This window comes from Tachyglossus aculeatus, chromosome 14 (genome assembly GCF_015852505.1).
Source record: "Tachyglossus aculeatus isolate mTacAcu1 chromosome 14, mTacAcu1.pri, whole genome shotgun sequence".
In the NCBI taxonomy this organism is placed as follows: Eukaryota; Metazoa; Chordata; class Mammalia; order Monotremata; family Tachyglossidae; genus Tachyglossus; species Tachyglossus aculeatus.
This window is the reverse complement of record NC_052079.1, coordinates 23,117,640-23,127,296: the sequence shown is the minus strand read 5'-3', so window position 1 is coordinate 23,127,296 and position 9,657 is coordinate 23,117,640.

Here is a 9,657-nt window from a genome sequence, read left to right as displayed (position 1 = left end):
TTCTAGTGAATAGAGCACGGGTCTGGGAGTCGGAAGGACCTGGGTTCTAACCCCAGCTTCACCACCTGCTTGCAGTGTGACCATATGCAAGCCACCTCACTTCTTTGTGCTTCAGTTACCTCACCTGTAAAATGAGGATTAAGGCAGAAGCCCCATGTAGTACATGGCCTCTCTCTGACCTGATTAATTTTATGTACCTGAGTGCTTAGTACGGTGTATAGAACAGAGTAAGCACTTAATAAATACCATAAAAAGCAAACCAAGAAAACAGAACAACAACAACGACAGTAGATTATTTCTGTAGCATCCCAATTCACTTAAAGAGCAATAAGTCACACTAAAATGTCAATACTGGGTTTCTTCTTACAAAAGCATTTGGCACCCTCAACAGATCAGGGCCCTGAAAATTGTCAAAAAAATTATCTTGAGAAATTAATCAATATCCCTATGATGCTTCACAATATTATGGTCTGTCCAATCAGAGTTGAAGATGACAAAAAAGCAGCAGGAAGGGAAAGTTACCTTTTTGAAAGGGGTACATGCCAGGGGTGCAGAGGTGAGAGGTGAGACAATGACAGTCCTCAAAGAGTTTACAATCTAGAGGAGAAGGAATGTAGTGGGAAAGGATTGCATGGGGAAGGTTTTACAGAACCTGATTTTCTTGACCACAGAAAAATGAGGATGGGGTTAAACATGATGCAAGCTAAAGGGATTCATTTAGGTAAGTAATGTAGCCTAGTGGAGAGATTATGCAGCTGGGAGTCAGAAGGACCTGGGTTTTAATCCTGACTCTGCCAACTGCTTGCTGTGTGATTTTGAACGAGTCACAAAACTTCTCTGTACCTCAGTTTCTTCACCTGTAAAATGGGGACACTTATTCTTCCTCCTACTTAGACTATGAGCTCCATGCTGGGCACAGTCTGGTCTGACGTAATCAGGTTGTACCTACCCTAGCTATTAGAACAGTTGACGGCACTACCATCCTTCCCGTCTCACAAGCCCGCAACCTTGGTGTCATCCTCGACTCCGCTCTCTCATTCACCCCTCACATCCAAGCCGTGACGAAAACCTGCCGGTCTCAGCTCCACAACATTGCCAAGATCCGCCCTTTCCTCTCCATCCCAACCGCTACCCTGCTCATTCAAGCTCTCATCCTATCCCATCTGGACTACTGCATCAGCCTTCTCTCTGATCTCCCATCCTCGTGTCTCTCTCCACTCCAATCCATACTTCATGCTGCTGCCCGGATTATCTTTGTCCAGAAACGCTCTGGGCATATCACTCCCCTCCTCAAAAATCTCCAGTGGCTACCAATCAATCTGTGCATCAGGCAGAAACTCCTCACCCTGGGCTTCAAGGCTCTCCATCACCTCGCCCCCTCCTACCTCACCTCCCTTCTCTCCTTCTACAGCCCAGTCCGCACACTCCACTCCTCCACCACTGATCTCCTCACCGTACCTCGCTCTCGCCTGTCCCGCCATCGACCCCCAGCCCACGTCATCCCCCGGGCCTGGAATGCCCTCCCTCTTCCCATCTCTTCCTCCCTTCAAGGCCCTGCTGAGAGCTCACCTCCTCCAGGAGGCCTTCCCAGACTGAGCCCCTTCCTTCCTCTCCCCCTCATCCCCCTCTCCATCCCCCATCTTACCTCCTTCCCTTCCCCACAGCACTTGTATATATGTATATATGTTTGTACATTTTTTTACTCTATTTATTTATTTATTTTATTTGTACATATCTATTCTATTTATTTTATTTTGTTAGTATGTTTGGTTTTGTTCTCTGTCTCCCCCTTTTAGACTGTGAGCCCACTGTTGGGTAGGGACTGTCTCTATATGTTGCCAATTTGTACTTCCCAAGCACTTAGTACAGTGCTCTGCACATAGTAAGCGCTCAATAAATACGATTGGTGATGATGATGATGAATAAGCACTTAAGAATACCATTAAAAATTAGGAATCAAATGTATTTAGTTTGGGAGTCCAGGGACTTGTAGGCATTGTTGAGAGTTTGTTGCAGCACTAATGCAGATGTCATTGAGTATGGAAATCCTTGTAATTTCAGCAGTAATCTACATCTTTCATGGTTTGACAACCATTAATCAATCAGTGAAGATTATTCATTTAGTTTCTGCTTTGTTCAGAGTATTTTACTAAGTGCTAGCAAAGTATAACAGAGTAGAAAAACATTATCCCTACCTTCAAGGTACTGGCAGTCTATCAGACAAAAAATAATAGAGGAAGAGACTCAGGATGAAGAAATCAGGGAAGACCTCCTGGAGGAGATGTTGTTTCTGAAGGAATTTGAATAGGGGAAAAATGTGGTCTTTTGAATTTGAAGGAGTAATTTCTAGGCAGGAAGAAAGTCAGAGGAGACAAGAACAAGGTTCAATTAGTTGATTAGCTTGAAGGGAACAAAGACTACCAGCTGGTGTACACTGAGAGAAATGGGTTGATAAATAGGAGTAGACAGCTGATGGAGTCCCTTGAAGCCAATGGACAGGAGCATCTAATGGAGAGAGGAATGGCCAACCATTAATGATTTTTTGAGGAGTGGCATGGTATTCACCAAGTCACAAGCCCAGCACTTTCTCATACCATATTGTAGTGGGAACTGGGATAGGAGAAAGATCATCCCAGTTCCCATAGCTCTGTGAATGTAAGAGATGAGAGGGATCAAAGTTAATGTCAAAGTTATGAGATTCAGAAATGGTGGATCATGGTGGTGTACAACTGTATTGAGAAATTTAGATGGAGGTGGATTTGGGAGGGAAGAACAGGGGTTCAGCTTTAGGTATATTGAAGTAATCAAATAGTATACAAGCATTCAAAAATCATGAAATGTCCATTCCATAATCATTTGTGGGCCTACTGCAGATACCTTGCCTATATGTTGCCAATTTGTACTTCCCAAGAGCTTAGTACAGTGCTCTGCACACAGTAAGCACTCAATAAATATGATTGAATGAATGAATGAATACACTGGCCTTAGATAGTCTGTGGGGCATTATGGCCCAATGCCATAAGGACGAGAGTATTCCCTCTCTGAATCAGAGAGGAATTGAACAGCAAGAGGACATGGGAGAGTTGGAAAAACTGAGAGTATTTTTATCTCCTGTAAGTCTTTGAGGTTTACCTAATTGGAATCCATTGTCTAATGGATGTTGTTTACCCTGTCCTTGGTTGGCCTGCCTGATTCTGGAAATATAAGGCAGTAGTCAAGAGCAAGAGATAAGCTTGTCGAATTGCTCAAGCACTTGAAAGCACTGTTAGAAATGATTAGTGACAAAATAGTCTTTTAGTTTAACTTTAACTTGCAGTGTTCCTATGAAGTTCCCTGGGCCCTGGGCATAGAAACCTTGAAAACACAATAGGAAAGCCATATTCATCAGAGGGGCTCACCAAAACAGTGAACCCTAGGAACGTTAGAGTAGCATTAGGGTCTTGAACTGAACTGAACTGAACTGAACATAGGGTCTATGCTGAACTGTCAAATGTATTTATTAATTTCCCGAGTCAAAGTCTAATAATGGGATCATTATTATATATTATATATAATGGGATCATTGTATATATGTATATATGTTTGTACATATTTACTACTCTATTTATTTTACTTGTACATATCTATTCTATTTATTTTATTTTGTTAGTATGTTTGGTTTTGTTCTCTGTCTCCCCCTTTTAGACTGTGAGCCCACTGTTGGGTAGGGACTGTCTCTATATGTTGCCAATTTGTACTTCCCAAGCGCTTAGTACAGTGCTCTGCACATAGTAAGTGCTCAATAAATATGATTGATGATGATGATGATGATGTTAAGCGCTTAGCACCGTCCTACGCGCTGGGGGAGACACAAGGTGATCAGGTTGTCCTGCGTGGGGCTCATAGTCTTAATCCTCATTATACAGATGAGGTAACTGAGGCCCAGAGAAGTTAAGTGACTTGCCCAAAGTCACCCAGCTGACAAATGGCGCAGCTGGGATCAGAACCCATGACCTCTGACTCCCAAGCTCGGGCTCTTTCCACTGAGCCATGCTGCTTCTCAGAGAAGTTAGGTGACTTGCTTAATGTTACACGCAGCAGGCAATCGGTGGAGTCAGGATTAGAACCCAGGTCTCCTGCCTGACAGTTCCATGCTCATTCCTCTCCCCCTCATCCCCCTCTCCATCCCCCCATCTTACCTCCTTCCCTTCCCCACAGCACCTGTATATATGTATATGTATTTGTACATATTTATTACTCTATTTACTTATCTTACTTGTACATATCTATTCTATTTATTTTGTTAGTATGTTTGGTTTTGTTCTCTGTCTCCCCCTTCTAGACTGTGAGCCCACTGTTGGGTAGGGACTGTCTCTATATGTTGCCAACTTGTACTTCCCAAGCGCTTAGTACAGTGCTCTGCACACAGTAAGCGCTCAATAAATATGATTGATTGATTGATTGATCAAGTGATTTTGCAAGCTAGTCTAGAGGTTTTGATGCTTCGACTTGAATTGCTTCAAGGAGCTCTGTCTTGCTCCAAGAATGATTTCTTTTTAAAACCTTCATTTTGCAAACTTATAACTATATATTTTTCCTTAAATTTCCCACAGCCATAAGGACTAGTGCTTTTGAAATTTCCAATTAGGAGCCAAATAAAAAAAAAATGCACCAGCTGCCCCTCGACAGGTTGTGGGGATACTTTTTCTCTCATTCAATTTCAGCATAGTAAAATCCATTTTATTTTCAAATTTGAGAAGAAATCCCTTTATAACTAAAACCTTCTTGTCTATCAAGTTTAAGCCATATTGGATTTCTTTTCTGTAACACAATAAGGGACTATAAATAAGGCCATATAATGGAGGCAGAGGGAGTTCTCCTGTACGATGGGGATTTGTGTTCTAGAAAAACCTTGTGTTTCAGGAAATAACATAATAGTAGTTAGTAGATTACCCCTACAACTGACATTTACTGACACAAATTCAACCATTTGCAAAATGATGTACTTACTTGCTTCTCATTACTATTTTACCATACTTAGATACTCCAAAGTTGCAAAAACAGAAGAAAAAAATACTTTCAATGAAACAATTCAGTCCATGTTCTCCTCAAGAACCTCCGGTGGTTGGACATCCACCGCAGCATCAAAAAGAAACACCTACCAAAGTTGAAAAGCATAATAATTCCCTGGAAAAATGAGGGCTGCCTCAGCAGAGTGTGTTGGTATCCTCCATGACTAAGACCTCTACTTAGTGGCAGGAGAAAAAGCCCCTTGTGTTTACTTTTAAGAACTCAATCACCTTACACCCTCCTAACTTAGCTCCCTGATTTTCTGCTACAATTCAGCTCACATACTTCACTCCTCTAATGGCAACCTATTCTTTGTACCTCTATCTCATCTATCTCGCTGCCTATCTCCTGTCCACATCCTGTCTCTAGCCACCCTCCCACTTCATATCCAACATTTACTCTCCCCATATTCAAAACTTTATGGAAAGCATATATTCACCAATTACATCCTCATTTCCTCTTCTACCACTTCCTTGTGCATTGCCTTTGCATTTGGATTTGCAAACTTTATTCACCCCTCCCCCAACTCCCAGCACTTATGTACATATACATAATTAATTTATTTATATTAATGTCTGTCTCCCTCTCTAGATTGTAAGGTCATTATGGGCAGAAAACATGCCACTGATTCTGTTGTATTGTACTCTTCCAAGCACTTAGTACAGTGCTCTGGACATAGTAAGCACTCAACAAATACCCTTGATTGATTATGTACATATCCATAATTCATTTATTTATATCAGTGACTGTCTCCCCCTCTAGACTGTAAGCTTACTCTGGGCAGAGAACATGTCTGCCATCTTTGTTATACTGTACTCTTCCAAGCACTTATTACAGTGTTCTACACAGAGTAAGAATTCAATAAATATGATTAATTGATTAAATTATAGTACCTTTAAGAGTAAGGCAGAACCTGGGAACTGCCAAAGCACAAAACCTAGACCCCACTGGCACCTACATAATGATTTCTTCATACACAATCTACATGTGCCAATTTATGAATATTGAATATTTATTAATAATTATGATTAATAAGAGGAAACTGATGCTAAAGGAAGAACATTCCCTAATTGTTCCATTGTGTTATATACCAAACCTGCAATGCAAACGTGTGGTATAGAAGAGCTGGAGTGATTAAAAGATTAGCCAGGCCACTGGTGGGGTCTGTCTGCCTAAGCTGGGTTATCAGGACCTTGGCCCTTGGAAGCTGAGAAGAAGGGGAGGAGTGGAGACTTTCAGCTTTGCTGGGATGCAGGTGAACAGGTGAGCAGCATCTCTCCCCACTCCAGTCCATACATCACTCTGCTGCCCGGATCATTGTTCTACAGAAATGTCCAGGACATGTTGTTTCCCCCCCCCCCCACCACGCCCCAAAAAACTCTAGTGGTTGCCCATACACCCCCATATGTAACAAAAACTCCTCACCATTGGCTTTAAAGCACTCCATCACCTTGTCCTCTCTTACCTCACCTTGCTTCTCTACTTCTACAACCCAACTCACACACTTCACTCCTCTGGTGCTAACCTTCTCACTGTGTCTTGATCTCACCTGTCTTGCCTCTGACCCCTAGCCCAAGTCCTGCTTCTGGCCTGTAATACCCTCCCACCTCAAATCCAACAGACAATTATTCTCCCCCCAACCTTCAAAGTGTTATTTAAGGCACATCTCCTCCAAGAGGCCCTCCCAGAATAAGCCCCACTTTTTCTCACCTTCTCCCTTCTGCATCACCCTGACTTCCTCCCTTTGCTTTTCACCCCCTCCCAGACCCAAAGCACTTATGTATATATCTGTAATTGTATTTAATTGCATTGATGTCTGTCTCCCCCATCTAGACTGTAAACTCGTTGTGGGCAGGGAATGCCAGTTTGTTGTTGTATTGTACTTTCCCAAGCGCTTAGTACAGTGCTCTACATACAGTATATCGCTCAATATGATTGAATGAATGAATGAATAAGGGCAGAGGGTGGCTTGCAGAATGTGGGCATGTGGTGGCAGGGGAAGACAATGCTACCTCTGGGAAGTGGACAGGAGTGAAAGCAGGCATGTGCACCTTATGGAGAGCTCGGTCTGCAGTTGCTGATATCCCCTGATCCCTCTTTTCAGAGATCAGAGCCCATGTTCCAGCCTCCCTTCACTACCTTCTCTGCTGGCCCATGTGTTCTGGATTCTAGTGGTGGCTGAAGTTCAACCCGACCCTCCTCAGGTGCCTCCTTGCCCTCCTGCTTACCAGAGCTGAGTTCAGCAAGGGTTTGACCCTGATACTGCACTGCTCAGTGTTCAAGCCCTAGGACCTAGCCAATCTAGAATGATGAGTCCTGGTATGCCTCACCAAAAGGAGCAGAATCTGATGGCAGTTGACCACTCATTGACTGTGGGAAATCACTGATGGCCTAGTAATAATGGAAGGCCACAGTGCATTTGTTCTGGTGGAACTGTCTTGGGGAGGATTTAGACAAAGCAATAAAAGGCCATATTTATTGGCAGCACATGCTCTGCTCTTGGATTTGTGGACATGGGCTGGGACATCTCAGAAGGAGTAAGAAAGAAGATTGTTGGATTTGAATGAGTTGTTTGAGTGTTTTCTACACTACACCCCTCCAAGGAGTGTTAGCACAAAGACTGACTGGCAATTAGGCCCGTTTTAGTGTGGAAAGCTGGTGCCTACTGTGAGTGAAAAGGGAAACTTGAGAAGTCTATCTCGTGGTAGGAAGAAAAAAAGTTTGCATTTTCTTTGTTAGCCCATAAACTGAATGTCGACCCTACAAATGAATAAACCAGCCTCCAGAATAAAGAATGAAATCCTGATTTGTAAACAGGTACATATCTGGGTGGAACCAACACATCCACATCCATGTTTTCCTCCAACAAGCAAACCCCAGTGAAAATTCCTTTCAGGCCATGTCTGCTCTCCGTGTCCCTTAAGTTATAAGCATGGACAAAGGTGAGACTCCAATCTCCTGATATGAGGAAGGGAGACCCACACCGGTCCAGGTTGGTGTCTTCATGCTAGACCTCGATGGGTATTTCCATATCCACTCTTGCCCTATGGAATTGTCACCTTGCAGATCTGGGTCCCAGATATTCTGATTCATTGCAGGTCAAGCCCCTCACAGAAAGCCCAGGTCTTTACCCTTTTGTCCTGGCTATGGTCAGTTCCGGGGTACCCAGTCCAGGTCAAAGAACATAATGAGAATTACCTGGAAAACTGAGGGCTGCCACAGTGTGCTATGCTGGTCCCCACCATGACTTGGATGTCTACACAGTAGCAGGAGAAAAAGGCCTTTGTGTTTTCTTCAACAATCGATGGATCATATTGAATGGATACTGTGTGCAGAGGACTCCCAAATAAGTGCTTGGGAGAGTACAATACAGAGGAATCCCAAATAAGTGCTTGGGAGAGTACAATATCCCAGAGTTGCTAGACATGGTCTCTGCCCACAAGATGCTTACAGTCTAAAGGAAGCACAAATATAGTGTTACACACAAGATGAGGAAGAAGCAGCGGGGAAGCAGCGTGGCTCAGTGGAAAGAGCATGGGCTTTGGAGTCAGAGGTCATGGGTTCGTATCCTAGCTCTGCCAATTGTCAGCTGTGTGACTTTGGGCAAGTCACTTAACTTCCCTGTGCCTCAGTTACCTCATCTGTAAAATGGGGATGAAGACTGTGAGCTCCCCGTGGGACAACCTGATCACCTTGTAACCTCCCCAGCGCTTAGAACAGTGCTTTGCACATAGTAAGTGCTTAATAAATGCCATTATTATTATTATTATTATTATTATTATTATTATTATTATGAGACAGTCTTCCTCACAGACAACATGCAAATTTGTAACACTCCATGTCTTGTTGGGCCCCAAATGTTTAAGTCTAGTAAGTCCACTGACTTTTCTTTCGCAGTGAACCTCCTCCATTGGTAGTCACAAAAGGCTACCCCTCATCCTCCACCAAATTGCATAGGCTGTGAGTTTATCAGTAGTAAGATGCATCACCAATCGGTCCTTGTGTTAGAATTGAGGTACAATCAGACAGGTCGAAGGTGTTTTTCAGGCATTGGACCCTGTTAAGGACTTCTGTACCCTCTTGCATCCTCAAAGAGAGCCTATCAACCTCATTACCCATTCCTTTGTTTTTTTTAACACACAAGCACGGGAACCCTGATCTGAGTCCCAAGGACTCTTCTCAAGAAATACACTGTAATCTCCTGGATACCAAGGCCTTTTTCCTTGGGTTCAAATCCTCTCATGCTTAATCCCACTTTTCCCAGTTCCAGGATCCCCAAGGTCAGAGAGGAAGTTTGGCAAGGATTCTCAGGTGATGTGATGGCTGTCTCTGCCATGAGTCCATCATGAGAGCTTAAGGGCTGGCCTCTTGGGGGTATTATATAGTGGCTGGAGAAAGTAATACTTTGTGCTTGCTTTGCTAACATATGATAGAGTTTTTCTATAACATCTACATCTATTCTAATTCTCCAGCCCTGTTCTCCGTCCTACTCTGAAATATGTCCACATGCCTTCAGGAGACCTCTACTATCTCTAATTGAATACCCTACCGACACCTCAAACTTAACATGCCCAAAACAGAACTAATCATCTTTCCATCCAAACCCAG